Consider the following 18,106-nt stretch of genomic DNA (forward strand, 5'->3'; position numbering starts at 1 on the left):
GTTAAGGGTGAATCAAGCCAACTTGAGTGTTTCCACATTTGTGGGCATTTGGTAGCCAGCAAAGACATGCTTTCTTACTGTGGCATGGCATTTTATACTGGCATTAAGCGGAAAGCCAACATGAGTGCTTTCACATATGTGGGCATTTGGTAGCCAGCAAAGACATGCTTTCTTACTGTGGCATGGCATTTTATACTGGCATTAAGCGGAAAGCCAACATGAGTGCTTTTACATATGTGGGCATTTGGTAGCCAGCAAAGACATGCTTTCTTACTGTGGCATGGCATTTTATACTGGCATTAAGCGGAAAGCCAACATGAGTGCTTTTACATATGTGGGCATTTGGTAGCCAGCAAAGACATGCTTTCTTACTGTGGCATGGCATTTTATACTGGCATTAAGCGGAAAGCCAACATGAGTGCTTTCACATTTGGGGGCATTTGGTAGCCAGCAAAGACATGCTTTCTTACTGTGGCATGGCATTTTATACTGGCATTAAGCGGAAAGCCAACATGAGTGCTTTTCACATTTGGGGGCATTTGGTAGCCAGCAAAGACATGCTTTCTTACTGTGGCATGGCATTTTATACTGGCATTAAGCGGAAAGCCAACATGAGTGCTTTTACATATGTGGGCATTTGGTAGCCAGCAAAGACATGCTTTCTTACTGTGGCATGGCATTTTATACTGGCATTAAGCGGAAAGCCAACATGAGTGCTTTTCACATTTGGGGGCATTTGGTAGCCAGCAAAGACATGCTTTCTTACTGTGGCATGGCATTTTATACTGGTGCAAAGGGGAAAGCCACCATGCAGAGTATTTTTACTTATGGAATGGCTGCGTTTGTGTAGCCACCAGAGATGTTTTACTAATGCTTGGCATATTATACTGGTGTTAAGCGTAAAGCCAACATGATGTGCATGTTTTTACATATGGGGAGTACTTTTGCAGCTACCACACATCTGATGTGTTACTGTGGCATGACATTTTACACTGGTGTTACGGACACTGCCAACATCATGAGTATTCTTACATATGTTGCGGGGGTGGGAGGCATTTGAGCAACCAGCAAAGACATGTTTTCTTACTGTGGCTTGGCATTTTTTCATGGACAAAAAGAGCAACGTCAACAGGAGCATCTTCCTATATGGGGGTAATGGCATTTGCTGCCAGCTCCAGCATGGATATGGCGTCTTCCTAGTACTATTACTGGCATTATGGATAAAGCAAACATGTGCATGTTCTTATATGGGGGTAATGGCATGTGTTGGCAGAGCCAGCATGGATATGGAGTCTTCCTAGTACTATTACTGGCATTATGGATAAAGCAAACATGAGCATGTTCTTATATGGGGGTAATGGCATATATTGGAAGAGCCAGCATGGATATGGAGTCTTCCTAGTACTATTACTGGCATTATGGATAAAGCAAACATGAGCATGTTCTTATATGGGGGTAATGGCATATATTGGAAGAGCCAGCATGGTTATGGAATCTTCCTAGTACTATTACTGGCATTATGGATAAAGCAAACATGAGCATGTTCTTATATGGGGGTAATGGCATATGTTGGCAGACCCAGCATGGATATGGAGTCTTCCAAGTACTATTACTGCCATTATGGACAAAAATCAAACATGAGCATGTGCTTATTTTTTTTATTTGCATTAAATTAAATCAACAATTCTTTTTAGCAAAACAGAATGAGATTTTCCAGTAAAAAAAAAAACAGAACCATATATGCAGTTTACGAATACGTATCAAGAAGAGAAAAAAAATGTTTAAAATGTTTTAGGAAATCCACTCTCCGGAAGGACCTCTGTCAAGAACTTCACCACTGCAAGTACATGAGCGATTTTTTTACCCAACATCAGAGATGGCCACCAATTTTCCACTTTTGCGAGTGCAAAGTCCGAGAAGAGTGGGCGAAAATATTTGGAGCGCTGCTCTTTCAAAGCTGGACATAAAGCCACCAGAAGAAACAATGGGCCTCATTACGAGGAAGGCAGTAGAGGGTTAACGGCGCCGGTAGAGCTGCCGGCGCCCTTAATCCTCTACCACCTCATTACGAGGTCTGTTCGGGAGTCCCGCTAAGCACGTCTGATTAAACCAGGCGTCCTTAGCGGGACCCACTAGCAGACCAGGATGCTAACAACGAGCCAGTCATGAATGGGCCCGTTGTTAGCACCCTCCCCATTCCCATTGAGCCCTATGGGGGCTCAAGTGGGAATGGGGATGTACCGGGTCTGGGTCCCATGAAAGGGAATTACGGGGCCCTCCAAGGAATGGCCCGGTAATTCCTCATTCGTGGAACCCGGAACCGGTACCCGGTATGGGGGAAGCCATGCCGCAAAAAGCGGCATGGCTATCTCCATACTCGTAATGAGGCCCAATGACTCTACTTTCGCAAGGTCATGGCAACATCAGCATGATTTTTCCACGGACTGGCCTCTAGTTGCTCTGATCTCGTTGGTGGGGTGTAGAGTCACACGTGTCCTCAGGAAACGGTCCCTAGCCCTTTTGTCAGAGAACCGTTCCAGGTATTCGCAAGGTGTGTTAAGAATACAGGCTTCTGAAGGTAGATCCGCAACTGATGTGTAGCTTCTGGCTTGCTCCGAGTTTCGATCCAATCAGTATCTTGGATTTTTCTTTTTACCGGATCAGGGTGAGACAGCAGTTGGTCCAAGGAGCTGCCACTTTCTTCTAGAAGAGACAGTGTGGTTGCACGCCATCTCACCAGCATCAGAGTTAAGCCGGCGAGCATTTCTTTGTGCACCATTTCCAGGATTGCCGGATGAGCAGGGTCGTGGCACTTCCTAAACAGTGCCAAACTGTTCCAGGTAACTGTAGATTTCAGGGAATTGAGGCCCAGCTCTCTCTGGATGATGATAGCGATCGGAGTAGAGAGGGGGAGGCCCAGTACTTTTTCCCAGAATCCCCCCCTCAAGGCGGTTCCATAAATAATCAGGAAGGTTAAACAAGGCTTCCGGCCGTACATTAGAACTGATACCACGTTGGCTTTGTAGTACTTTAATACTGGGACAATCAAAAAGCGGGCAAACTTACTGTTGAGGGCGGATGCTTGGCTGGTAAGAGTTTTCAACTTCATTAGAAGATAAGTTGACATTGGTTAATTACTCAGCCATACCCCTAAGTATTTAAAGGATTGCACCTGGTCTATTTTTTCTCCGTCAATGTATCATGAATGTCGATTTGGTCCCTCTTGCCAGGACCAAAGGTCAAGATTTTAGTTTTCCCTCTGTTAATCTCCAGGTCGTTTTTTCCTATGTGGCAGTGTAGAGCATTGAGTTGTCTTTGCAGACCGACTGGTGTTTGGTCGATTAGCACGACATCGTCTGCGTAAAGCAGGCGTTTTAAGGGACTCCACCGACTTTAGGGGGTTATGACCGAGTAGAGATGAAAGCTTCTGGAAGATCCTCCAAGAATAAGTTAAAGAGCATCCCTGCTTGACACCTCGGGAAGTTCTTATTTCATCCAAGAGCATCCCTGCTTGACACCTCAGGAAGTTCTTATTTCATCCAAGAGCATACCTGATTTGTGCAGCCTGACTCACAGCATGGTATCATAGTGCATTGCTAAAATGGATGAAATATTGGCATTGGGCAGTTTTGCATTGCCAATTTTGACCATAACTTACATTGGTTGATTTGATCAAAAGCTTGTACTAAATACACGAACACCATATAAATCTTTGGTTTAGAGAGGCCTAGGTTTCCCTTCAGCAGTTGGAGTAGTAGGATGTTTGTTGATGTGCCCAGGCTCCTGACAAGACCGGTTTGAAATTTGTCCAGACAGCCAGCCTCCCTGCGCCACAAGTTGAACTGGTCCAGGATGATGGAGCTATACAGCTTACCGATAACATCAAGGAGAGCGATGGGACGGAAGTACTTAGGTTTGCTCCAATCCCCCTTCTTGTAGATTGGGACCACTATCACTCTCAGTCATGAAGGTGGTGGATGATGAGGCAAGGCTTTTTGCCCAAACAGAATTGATATAAACACTGGCCAATCATCAGGGAACTCTTCCAGCATGCGGTTTGACAAGATGTCGGGCCCAGGCGCGCTTGAATTTTTCAACTTCTTGATTCTTCCAGAGATATCTTTTGGGCAAGTGGAAGACACCCAAACATCAGTGTTAAGACGGATTTCTGAACTCTGTCCTGGTGGCGCAGAAGTTCAGAAGGCCAACCTAATTACTTGGAACAGGGTAACCTCTGGACGAGCCAGACCAATCAAGGTAGCGATCGCGGCGGTCAAGACTAGGTCTCAAGAGGGGTGAGGGTGACTGAAAGCCCGCAATGAGCACACAAAGCAAGATCACTTACAAACTACTCCAAACGGTTGTTATATTAAAAATATACACACATTTATTCCAAGGCCTTTAAAATAATGACCGTAGCGAGAAAATCACAATATAACGATAGTAAACCAACACATACCATATCAACACAATATATATACAAATACAACAAGTCTCAAGCGTTATATGCACGAAATGTGTAGTCCACCTAAAAGGGAGGGAAAACAGGCAGTGCGCAATAATGCTTAGGGCCTCATTACACGGAAGGCGGTGAGCCATGGCGCTATTAGCGCCATGGCTCATGCCGGTAAAATACCGGCACCGCCTTGGCGGAAAGGGGATTTACCGCCCCATTCCAAGGTTGGTGGGGCGGTAAATCCCCCTTCCGCCATTGCCCTTCCCCATTCCCATTTCTGCCCCATAGGGCTCTATGGGAATGGGGAAGGCGCTAATTACGGCACCGCAATTTTGCGGTGCCGTAATTAGCTCCGAGGTCCCTTAGTGGGTTGGTTTTTAACGCCTGCAAAAAGCAGGCGTTAAAACACCAACCCGTTAAGGGACCTCGTAGTAAGGCGGTAATGGTTAACGGCCACCGTTACCATTAACGGTGGCCGTTAACCATTACCGCCTTCCGTGTAATGAGGCCCTTAGACCCAGTTCGCCTTCAGAGGAACCTAACTAGATGGAAGTCCGAGCCCTGCGAAGAGTGGAGCCTTGTGCTCAAAAGTACCTGCACGCGCTGGTGCCAACGGGCAAAAGGAGAAGCTCTTCGAGGGAAATCAGGCAGTTCAGTTTAGTGCACAAAAGAAGAAGAACAAGCTCCGCGACTCAAGCGCAGCCTCCACAGTGGGCAGAAGCAGAGCGCGAGTACGGAAAAAGGGTGCTGTTTGACACAGCGGGGAAAAGCAATGGGCTCCTGCAGGAGGGTGACCAGATCCTAGCTATGCTACTCACCGGTCCCCGATGCAAGCAGACCCAGGCTTCTCCGCGTCCGTTTCAGTAGCTGGCAGGTTCAGAAGAGCAGGGAACGCCTCGTCGTCGTGTTGAGTAAAAAGACATCCCAATCGAAGAAACCCGCACAGTTTGTTACCCCAGCAGGGCAACGGAGCGGCCGTGTGTATCTGAGCCAAATGTACACTACTCACTTCAGACCTGGGAACGCCAAGTGTACCAAGCGTGTGAGAGTGACAAGGACTCGAAATACTACACAACCTGGCGGCGGTTACAGAGCAAGACTCCCGTGTAAGCTGGTCAGTCAGCTGGATGGCCCAGAGACGCTTCCGAAGGCTTACTAGCAGGAGATGGTGAAGATGCCGAGAATAGCTATTCCCGCTATTCCAAGGGTCGAAGTACCAGTACAGGCCTTCTGGTTCGATCAAAGGTGAAAAGGGTTTCACAAGGCGACAGCAGTGGAGAGGAGAAGTCCTTCAGCGGGTCACCAGCGATTCCTCGGTCCACCCTCTTGGTTGCAGGATACTTGGCTCCTGTATTCCTTCGTTCGTGAGAACTCAGGAGATCGACATGGTAGTGGTGTTTCCAGCCCCCTCTTATCCACGGTTCCCTTCGCGCCAAAACGGAGGGGACCCAATGGGAGATCCGCTCATCAACACTCACACCATTCGTGGACCAATCACGGACCACAGTGGTCCCAGGCATTCACACCACCCTAGACTCTCTGGCACCCAGGATGTGTATTGGGACCAGACATCCTAGCCCACATCCTGGAGGCACACACAAGACATGTAGAAGCCCGCGAAAGCACCCGTGTTTCGCGAGAAAGTACATGCCCAAATATGGAAGTCCCCGGGTCGGCTCGACCTGGGGAAGGTGAAGGGAGCAAGACGGTAAGCGGACAGGACAAAGGAGCCTCGTGGTCTGGCCATTTTGGAAGCCAGGCCACCATTTTGGGTTAAGCGCGGAAAACGCGCTTAGAACGCCAAAAGGAGCTCAAAACACAAGAAACGATCGCTGCCACCATTCCCGTCCCTGAATCACTTGCACCGATCAGATACAATCCTAAACGAGTATCTAGGGCCTGTAGAAGGCTAGAGACCCAAGAGAGCTGTAACTTAGCTTACAGTGCCCTCTTGTGTCATGTTGCACGAAAGCCGCAACATGATAAAAGAAACTACGGGAAACAGCGTTCCCCGGTACTGACTGTCTTAAGGGCATGTCAGTTTCCCCGTAAGAAAGGAGCGAAAGCCCAGAGGAGTGCGGCAGAAGGCTGCACTTCTCTGGCAAAGTCAAGAACAAGGTGAAAAACAATAGCAAAAAGTTTAGGGGTTGCCACATGGAAGGAAAATTACCTACAATTACGAAATCTTTCCTAACACTCGCCCCTCTAAGACTATGGACAGGGGGAACTAATCCACCCCTGGATGAGTCTCTTGTTCAGGTCGGTTAAACATTCTGGACAACCCATCAGCATTGCTATGTTGGACACCTGGCCTATGCTCAATAGTGAAGTCAAAGCCTTGTAGACTTATGGACCACCTAAGCAACTTTGGATTCTCCCCCTTCATGTTCATTAGCCACTTTAAGGGCTTATGGTCAGTTTGCACAGTGAAGTGGGTCCCATAGAGGTAGGGCCTCGGCTTCCTTAGTACCCACACAACAGAGAAACATTCTTTCTCTACCGTGGACCATCTGAGCTCTCTGTCCTTAAGCTGGCGGCTAATAAAACCAATAGGGTGTTCCTTACCCTTCTCATCTACTTGTGATAGTACAGCTCCTATCCCAGTGTCAGAGGCGTCCGTCTGCACGATAAAAGGTCTTTGATAATCAGGGGCCCTGAGGACAGGGGCCTGGCACAAGGAGTCTTTTAAGCCATTGAAGGCCTTCTCACACTCGACGGTCCAAGTTACCTTCTTGGGTTTCTTCGGAGTTGTGAGGGCAGTCAGAGGGGCAGCTATGGTGCCATAGTCTGCCACAAAATTGCGGTAATACCCTGTGAGTCCTAAGAAGGCTCTCACTTGGGTTTGTGTAGTGGGGGTAGGCCAGTCTCGTACTGCTTGTACTTTACTGGGAAGAGGCTGTATCCTCCCTCCACCTACTTCATGTCCAAGGTAAACCACTGAGCCTTGTCCAATCTGGCATTTACTAGCCTTTATGGTCAAGTGTGCTTTCTGAAGAGCCTGTAGCACAATCCCGAGGTGTTTCACATGGTCTTCCCAGGTGGCACTGAAAACTTCTATATCATCCAGATATGCAAGACAGAATTTGTCCAACCCATTCAACACATGATTCACAAGCCTCTGGAAAGTGGCAGGGGCATTCTTCAACCCGAACGGCATTACCCGGAATTGGTAAAGGCCGTCTGGAGTAGAAAATGCTGTCTTCTCCTTGGCATGTTCTGCTAAAGCTATTTGCCAATAGCCAGCAGTGAGGTCAAACGTGCTGAGGTACTTGGAGGCACCCAAAGTATCCACCAGCTCATCTGTTCGAGGCAAGGGGTGTGCATCTGTCTTGGTGACAGCATTCGGAGCCCTGTAATCCACGCAGAACCTCAATTCAGAAGTGCCTGCCTTTGTAACCAAAACCACAGGGCTGGACCAAGGACTACTAGAGGGTTCAATCACCCCAAGGTCTAACATCTTGTTGACCTCGGTCTTAATATAAGACCGTACTTTGTCTGACATCCTGTATCCCCTACTTTTGGTAGGTACACTGTCTCCTGTGTCTATGTTATGTTTGCACCATGGTGTCAAACCAGGCGACTGTGAAAACAGGGGGGAAAACTGCCTAAGCAAACTTTTCACCTCAGCCTGCTGATCAGAAGTCAGGTGAGGGGCCACTCGGACACCCTCAAAGGAGCTATCTGAAGGACCGCTTTGGAACAGGTCGGGGAGAGGTTCAGACTCCTCTTCCTCAGCGTCTGAAGCCAGTAGCAGTGCTGCGATTTCGACTCTTGGGACGAAAGCCTTCAGCCTATTCACGTGAAACACTTTTGGAGCCTGTCCAGGCCTTCCAAGGTCCACTAAATAGTTAACCTCACCCAGGGGCTCCACCACTGTGTAAGGGCCTGACCATTTGTCCTGTAAAGCTCGAGGCCTTATGGGATTCATGATCAGGACTTGCTGACCAGGTGTAAAGTTGATGAGGGAAGCTTTCTGGTCGTACCAATGTTTCACCAGCCCTTGTCCTGCCTTCAATTTATCACTAGCCAAGCCCATCAGAAGTACCATCCGTTTTCTGAGCCCTAGCACATAATCAACTATGTTGGTAGTAACAGGGGGAGTGGGCATCTCCCATCCCTCTTTGACGATGGCTAAGGGTCCCCATACGGGATGACCGAACAGAAGTTCGAAGGGGCTGAAGCCAACACCCTCCTGTGGTACCTCTCGGTAGGCAAACAGTAAGCATGGTAAAAGAAGATCCCATTTTCTTCTCTGAGGTTCCTCCAGAGCCCCAATCATGCTTTTTAACGTTCTGTTGAAACGTTCCACCAGACCATTGGTCTGGGGGTGGTATGCAGAAGAGAACTTGTAGGTGACCCCACATTCTTTCCACATAGCCTGCATATACTTCGACATAAAGTTGCTGCCACGATCCGACACAACTTCTTTAGGGAAGCCAACCCTAGTAAATATGCCAAGTAAAGCTTTTGCAACTGACTTGGCAGTTACAGTTTTCAATGGGATGGCCTCAGGATATCTGGTTGCATGGTCGACCAGCACCAGGATAAACCTATTGCCCGAGGATGTTTGCGGGTCAAGGGGACCAACGATGTCGATCCCTACCCTTTCAAATGGTACCCCCACAACTGGGAGCGGTACCAACAGAGCTTGGATTGTCGCGCCAACCTTACCAGACAACTGGCAGGAGGCACAACTCCTGCAGTGACTTTCTACTTGCACCCCCATCTTGGGCCAGTAGAAGTGCATGGATAGCCTTTGCTTGGTCCTCTTCATACCAAGGTGACCAGCAAGGGGAACTTCATGCGCCAACTGCAGGAGGAAGGGCCTAACAGCAAGGGGAACCACCGACCTCCTATGGTCTCCTTCTGTAGACTCTGTGGGCTCACTATACAGGAGTCCACCTTCCCAATAAATCCTATGCGTCCCAGGAGGTTCACCCTCAAGCTGGGAGCAGGCCTGTCTCCTTAGGCCTTCCAGAGATGGGCACTCACGTTGGCCTTTACTGAATTCGTCCCTATTAGGACCTCCTTCAACTAACAAGTCTTTTAGTTCAGGATGATCATTGGGGTCGACACTTCAGGCATCGCCACCTCCTCGTCAGGCCCGGGCGATTGACCAACTTCCTCCACCGCAGTGGTAGGCGAGCTCGGGGGAATATTCTCTTTCCCTCGTCTTGACTTGTCGACTCCTTTCGCCTTGGGTTTCCCCTTCGGCTGGGGCGGCGTATTGGTCTTGGCCAATGCTGCCCGTGCTTGAGACCATGTGTAGGGTCTTTCGGCAGTGTCTCCTACGAGCCCTAAAGCTCTGAGATCATTACCTAACAAGACCTTTCCCGGGACGTTTCTCTGAATGCTCACTGGAATCCTGACTGCTGTACCATTTAAAGTAAGATTTACAGGTATTACTGGGAACATACGGAGTGGGCCGTCAGCCAACTTAGTGGGCATCAGAGTAGCTCTGGCAACTTCCTCTGAGTCTACCAAGGTAGAATCCACTACAGTGCGACTGCACCCACTATCCCTAAGAGCTGGAGTATCTACTCCATTGATCAGCACACTGTCTTTAAAGTAGTGCTTGGTATTATCCGGAATCCTAGCATAAGCCTCTGCGACTTTAGGCTCCCAGGAACCCAGGGAAACTAAAACTACCTCAGCCTCTATCCCGCTGGGAAATGAGTCTGAGGAGAAGGATGCTCCTGTAATCTCTTCTTCCTCGTAGGAGGAGAAGGCCAGATTAGCGGAGTGGACCCCCAAAGGTCTAACCTTACACCGGGGATCCCCCTTCACGTGGTCAGTTGCTCCACAAGCAAAACAAGATCCATTGGGTCTGTTTACATAGGGAGGCTTATTGTAACCAGAGTTCTCTTTCGGAGGCTGACCTCCACTACCCTGTGAGTTCTCTTGTGTCTTACCCTTATTTTTCATTTTGTGGCCCTTATGAGAAGAAGATTTATCAGATTCTCCACCCTCCATATCTTTGGACTTTTTCCCTTCCTCCTGCTTACCAGGATGAGTTTTGTCCTTATGGGACACTCGATGTGACACCCATAAGTCTGCTGCAATAGCCAGCTTCTTAGGATCTATCTCCTTCGAATCGGCCAAATGCTGCTTAAGCTCCGGGGAAGAAGATGCAAAAATGTGTTCCAGCATGACAAGACTTATCATGCCTTCGAAGGTAGAAACCTTATAACCTTCGACCCAGCCAGTTAAGTTTTTCAAGGATTCAGTGACATAAGATACCCAAGTACCACCTTCCTTTTTCTTATACTCTCTGAAACGTTTCAAATATTGGGCCGGAGTCTTCCCAAACTTTAAAATGAGAGTTTGCTTTAACATTGCGAAATCAGCTCGCTCAGCCTTCGACATTTCCATAATGGCACTACAGCCAGAATGGGGCAGTCTGCTGAGTAACCAGGCAATCTTATCAGCATTGTCAACTTGTTGAACTTCGCATGCATACTCAAACGCATTCAGCCAGTCCATAATGTCATTCCTTTCCTCATACACACTGAGCAGATCTTTCGGAAACCGTGGATGAGAGGAGGCCCCAGACCCATTTCCAGGACCCTTGGACCCATTTGCACACTGAAGCTTGGCCAGTTCCAACTGGTGATCCCTGTCTTTTTGTTTTTCTGCCTGTTCGATTTTTAGTTTGGCTATGCTGAATTCAAGCTCCTGCTGCCTAAACCGCAGCTCTTGCTTCTTGAATTCAAGCATAGCCTCCCCATCAGCACTGGCAGAGGAAACATTAGACATCTCGTCCTCCCTGTCCTCGTGGTCGCGATGGATCTGTGCAGCGATAGAACCGTCGGTTCTACCAGTGAGAGCAGCCCCACCTCCTTCCGCACTGTCCTCAGAAGTTATAGCGTCAAGCTGCGCTTCTTGCCACGCCACGATTCTTTGGATCATTTCCAATTTCGTGCCTTGAGAGGAAACACCTCTCTCCACACACATCTTTTTCAATGTTTCTGATTTGGAAGCATTTAAAGTTAACAAGGTATTTGTTTCCATACTGTTAGATAGGACTATGGCCTTTTTAAAGTTATACTACAACAATTCACTACGTGTCCGGGTTGGAATAACCTGAAATGCCTTAGTTTGTGCGCAACACTGGATACCTTCAGTCGTATCCCACTGCTGTACACCAATTTGTTAAGATGGATTTCTGAACTCTGTCCTGGTGGCGCAGAAGTTCAGAAGGCCAACCTAATTACTTGGAACAGGGTAACCTCTGGACGAGCCAGACCAATCAAGGTAGCGATCGCGGCGGTCAAGATTAGGTCTCAAGAGGGGTGAGGGTGACTGAAAGCCCGCAATGAGCACACAAAGCAAGATCACTTACAAACTACTCCAAACAGTTGTTATATTAAAAATATACACACATTTATTCCAAGGCCTTTAAAACAATGACCGTAGTGAGAAAATCACAATATAACGATAGTAAACCAACACATACCATATCAACACAATATATATACAAATACAACAAGTCTCAAGCGTTATATGCACGAAATGTGTAGTCCACCTAAAAGGGAGGGAAAACAGGCAGTGCGCAATAATGCTTAGACCCAGTTCGCCTTCAGAGGAAGTCCGAGCCCTGCGAAGAGTGGAGCCTTGTGCTCAAAAGTACCTGCACGCGCTGGTGCCAACGGGCAAAAGGAGAAGCTCTTCGGGGAAATCAGGCAGTTCAGTTTAGTGCACAAAAGAAGAAGAACAAGCTCCGCGACTCAAGCGCAGCCTCCACAGTGGGCAGAAGCAGAGCGCGAGTACGGAAAAAGGGTGCTGTTTGACACAGCGGGGAAAAGCAATGGGCTCCTGCAGGAGGGTGACCAGATCCTAGCTATGCTACTCACCGGTCCCCGATGCAAGCAGACCCAGGCTTCTCCGCGTCCGTTTCAGTAGCTGGCAGGTTCAGAAGAGCAGGGAACGCCTCGTCGTCGTGTTGAGTAAAAAGACGTCCCAATCGAAGAAACCTGCACAGTTTGTTACCCCAGCAGGGCAACGGAGCGGCGGAGACTCCCGTGTAAGCTGGTCAGTCAGCTGGATGGCCCAGAGACGCTTCCGAAGGCTTACTACAGGAGATGGTGAAGATGCCGAGAATAGATATCCTGCTATTCCAAGGGTCAAAGTACCAGTACAGGCCTTCTGGTTCGATCAAAGGTGAAAAGGGTTTCACAAGGCGACAGCAGTGCAGAGGAGAAGTCCTTCAGCCGGTCACCAGCGATTCCTCGGTCCAACCTCTTGGTTGCAGGATACTTGGCTCCTGTATTCCTTTGTTCGTGAGAACTCAGGAGATCGACATGGTAGTGGTGTTTCTAGCCCCCTCTTATCCACGGTTCCCTTCGCGCCAAAACGGAGGGGACCCAATGGGAGATCCGCTCATCAACACTCACACCATTCGTGGACCAATCACCGACCACGGTGGTCCCAGGCATTCACACCACCCTAGACTCTCTGGCACCCAGGATGTGTATTGGGACCAGACATCCCAGCCCACATCCTGGAGGCACACACAAGACATGTAGAAGCCTGCGAAAGCACCCGTGTTTCGCGGGAAAGTACATGCCCAAATAAGGAAGGCCCCGGGTCGGCTCGACCTGGGGAAGGTGAAGGGAGCAAGACGGTCAGCGGACAGGACAAAGGAGCCTCGTGGTCTGGCCATTTTGGAAGCCAGGCCACCATTTTGGGTTAAGCGCGTAAAACGCGCTTAGAACACCAAAAGGAGCTCAAAACACAAGAAACGATCGCTGCCACCATTCCCGTCCCTGAATCACTTGCACCGATCAGATACAATCCTAAACGAGTATCTAGGGCCTGTAGAAGGCTAGAGACCCAAGAGAGCTGTAACTTAGCTTACAGTGCCCTCTTGTGTCATGTTGCACGTAAGCTGCAACATGATAAAAGAAACTACGGGAAACAGCGTTCCCCGGTACTGACTGTCTTAAGGGCATGTCAGTTTCCCCGTAAGAAAGGAGCGAAAGCCCAGAGGAGTGTGGCAGAAGGTTGCACTTCTCTGGCAAAGTCAAGAACAAGGTGAAAAACAACAGCAAAAAGTTTAGGGGTTACCACATGGAGGAAAATTACCTACAATTACGAAATCTTTCCTAACAATCAGGACTTTCAATGGACTCAGTGGGGTCAAAATTTCCACCAATTTACAGTTTTCGAAAGTGTGCAATCCAGGTGTCTTCACCTATGGGGTTTGTTTGGTCTGCCCTCAATGCAAATTCGTCCGCCTTGATTAGTGACCGGAATCTGTTCGGGTCTTTACCTCCCAGAGCTAATAGCATTGCCTCTGCATCACGCTGGTACCTTAGATGGTTCGATGCACAAAGCCAATTTTTATAACTGGACTTCACGGATTTGGCTATTAGTTGGTCTTCTAGTAATCTTGAATTTCTCGCTGTCTGCGCTGTTTTCCTTGCCGCTTTTCTTCAAGCAACCAATTCAGGGTTGAAAGTGTGTTTGTGGTTGCCGACCCGTCTACCCTCCTGTGGGCAAAGATGGAATTGCTCTAGTAGAGGGGAATAATTAACCATTGCTCCATCACGTCCCTGTGTGGTCGATAGGGATTGGATCTCTGTAGATGAGAGTTTCAGACGCAGTCCCCCGTTATATGTATCGAGTGCTGTTGGAAAATGCTCACGAGGCTGAGAACCCACAGGTATCCATTCCAATAGGAGGAGAGGGTGATCGATATGCTGTTTTGTTTACTCATCGACTGGTCTTTGGTTGCCGGGTCCAAGTTGATACAAAGTGGTGATGATGGTGAAATTCGCATAAAGAGGGGCGTCCCAAGTTCCACCATGATCCACTGCTTAGAGCTCCTTAGGAGCCTGGCCTCGTCCATCGGCCACCGAACACACAACACCAGACACTCAACCACACTCCGCTCCACTCCACTACTCGCGGTGGTTTTGAGTGCGGCGCAGCAGGAGGGGGAGTGTCTGGGTGAAAAGCAGGGAAAGCAGGCTCAGCGGGTATGCAAAAGTCATTGTTGCAAAAAAGAAAGACCCAGCGAGTCGGTGTTCACAGCAGGGAAATCCTCAGTCGTGGTTTATAAGTCTTGTGTAGATGAAGACGCAGCAGCTTCTCTATGATAATATCCTCAACACACCTGACACTCAACCACACTCTGAGTATGTTCTTATATGGGGCTAAAGGCATATGCTGGCAGAGCCAGCATGATTATGGAATCTTCCTAGTACTATTACTGGCATTATGGATAAAGCAAACATGAGCATGTTCTCATATGGGGGTTATGGCATATGTCGGCTTAGCCAGCATGGATATGGAGTCTTCCTAGTACTATTACTGGCATTATGGATAAAGCAAACATGCGCATGTTCTTATATGGGGGTAATGGCATATATTGGAAGAGCCAGCATGGATATGGAGTCTTCCTAGTACTATTACTGGCATTATGGATAAAGCAAACATGCGCATGTTCTTATATGGGGGTAATGGCATATGTTGGCAGAGCCAGCATGGATATGGAGTCTTCCTAGTACTATTACTGGCATTATGGATAAAGCAAACATGCGCATGTTCTTATATGGGGGTAATGGCATATGTTGGCAGAGCCAGCATGGATATGGAGTCTTCCTAGTACTATTACTGGCATTATGGATAAAGCAAACATGCACATGTTCTTATATGGGGGTAATGGCATATGTTGGCAGAGCCAGCATGGATATGGAGTCTTCCTAGTACTATTACTGGCATTATGGATAAAGCAAACATGCGCATGTTCTTATATGGGGGTAATGGCATATATTGGAAGAGCCAGCATGGATATGGAGTCTTCCTAGTACTATTAATGGCATTATGGATAAAGCAAACATGCGCATGTTCTTATATGGGGGTAATGGCATATGTTGGCAGAGCCAGCATGGATATGGAGTCTTCCTAGTACTATTACTGGCATTATGGATAAAGCAAACATGCGCATGTTCTTATATGGGGGTAATGGCATATGTTGGCAGAGCCAGCATGGATATGGAGTCTTCCTAGTACTATTACTGGCATTATGGATAAAGCAAACATGCGCATGTTCTTATATGGGGGTAATGGCATATGTTGGCAGAGCCAGCATGGATATGGAGTCTTCCTAGTACTATTACTGGCATTATGGATAAAGCAAACATGCGCATGTTCTTATATGGGGGTAATGGCATATGTTGGCAGAGCCAGCATGGATATGGAGTCTTCCTAGTACTATTACTGGCATTATGGATAAAGCAAACATGCGCATGTTCTTATATGGGGGTAATGGCATATATTGGAAGAGCCAGCATGGATATGGAGTCTTCCTAGTACTATTAATGGCATTATGGATAAAGCAAACATGCACATGTTCTTATATGGGGGTAATGGCATATGTTGGCAGAGCCAGCATGGATATGGAGTCTTCCTAGTACTATTACTGGAATTATGGATAAAGCAAACATGCGCATGTTCTTATATGGGGGTAATGGCATATATTGGAAGAGCCAGCATGGATATGGAGTCTTCCTAGTACTATTAATGGCATTATGGATAAAGCAAACATGCGCATGTTCTTATATGGGGGTAATGGCATATATTGGAAGAGCCAGCATGGATATGGAGTCTTCCTAGTACTATTAATGGCATTATGGATAAAGCAAACATGCGCATGTTCTTATATGGGGGTAATGGCATATGTTGGCAGAGCCAGCATGGATATGAAATCTTCCTAGTACTATTACTGGCATTATGGATAAAGCAAACATGAGCATGTTCTTATGTAGAAATACTGGCATATATCACTGCCTGCCTCCTGTAGTTTATATCGCTGCCTGCCTCTTGCTGTCCTCCCCTATTGCATGCATGCAATGCCTGTATTCTTAAATCCTTCATCTTGCTCCGCCACCCAGCCCCCAGGCAGCCCTCCCCTGCTATCCCCCTGCATCAACAATACCTCCCTGCCCATTGTGGGAGTGTGTATTGCCACATTATGGGGACACCATCACTGCCTTGTTGCTGAGGCTTTGATTTGACTTTTGAACTCCTGTGACTCATGTTGGTTCACCCATCTCGAATCTCGTCGTTCTCATGCTGGACTTCCTTAAGCATCACGTCATCATAGTGACCATGAGTCATGTTGTGCCCATCTACGACTTGAATCCTGCTCGCACTTGCTGATCGCATGCAACATTATGTGATCAGTACTGACCTCTGCAACTTGATGTGCTCTCTCCACTTGCTTATGTGCTCTATAAGGTTGTATACGAATTGACCGAGTTACAATTGACCGAATTTTAAAGGTCAATTAGTACATATATGTGGGGGGAAACCCCCCGCAACCTCCCACCCAATCCAAAACCCCCCGCAACCCCCAACCCAAACCCTTTGTATTATTTATAATACGAAACCAACCCACTATATATATATATATATATATATATAAAAATAATAAAAGGTCAATTGTGCAAAAGGTCAATTAGGACCATTAAATTTCGACCAATTAGGTCATTTGGTCAAATGCATTCGGTCAATTTGGGTAATACCCTCTATACCACTGTATTTCGCCGGCTTTGCTTCTTCCTCTCTTTCAGCACACTCCCTGCTCCTCAGTCTTCTCTTCCTCTGCCTGCCTTTTCCCTCTCTCCGTCCCCCTCACTATATGCTATGCACTCACCCTATCAGAATTGTCATCAGACCTAGTATGATAGTCGCTTGTTTTGTTCTTCTGCCCCCCCCCCTTCCCTCACCTTTTGTCAATCTCCAGCACTACCATAATTGTCATCAGGCCTAGTACGATGGTCGCTTGTCTGTCTCATCTCCTACCTCCCCCTTCCTCCCTCCCTTATCATTGTCTTAGCTCTTGCACTATCTATAATGTCGTCAGGCCGAGTACGATAGTTAATTTCACATTCTTAATGTCTCAAGGCCTTGTAAGAATGTAATTGTATTTTCCCTTGTTCCCTCCCTTGCCTTGAAGCGCTTTGAAACACATTTGTGTATAGGCGCTATACAAATAAACTATCAATATCAATATATTGGCACAGACATGTGTGGGCACATCCAGCATGAACACGTTTTATTGTACTGGTATTTAGTAGGCAAAGCCAGCATGGAAATGATCATGTGCCTTTTGGTGCCTTGGCATCTACTTAATTATTTCAGGTCTCACTCTGCAAAATTGATGTGGCTTTTTACTCAATTGCTCAAAGAAAGTTTGCTGCGAAACGCTCCATTTGAACCCATTATGTCAAGAGATTTCTCGGCGGAGAACCCTCCGAACCCTTCCTGATTGGCTCACATGCCCCTACAACACTTGGCAGTTCATGAATATCCATAGGAGACGTTTCCTCCCTCCCTTCCAACTCAATAATTCACCCGCCACCTCTGGAGAGGGGCATTTAGCGTGACATTCTAACGATGTGTTGGTAGGGGTTCAGAACGCGGTCCCCAGATTAAGATGCACCCTTGGCAGAGGCTGTGTCAGGAAAGGGTGTAAAGCTGTGCCCCCAGAGTGAAAGGCGCCCTTCACAGAAACGGGGTGCAGACTCAAGCACTGTCCCAGAGTAACAAGCACCCTTGGCAGAGGCTGTGTCAGGAAAGGGTGTAAAGCTGTGTCCCCAGAGTGAAATGCACCCTTCACAGAAACGGGGTGCACACCCAAGC

This window comes from Ambystoma mexicanum, chromosome 1p (assembly GCF_040938575.1).
Source record: "Ambystoma mexicanum isolate Mex_15411 chromosome 1p, UKY_AmexF1_1, whole genome shotgun sequence".
In the NCBI taxonomy this organism is placed as follows: Eukaryota; Metazoa; Chordata; class Amphibia; order Caudata; family Ambystomatidae; genus Ambystoma; species Ambystoma mexicanum.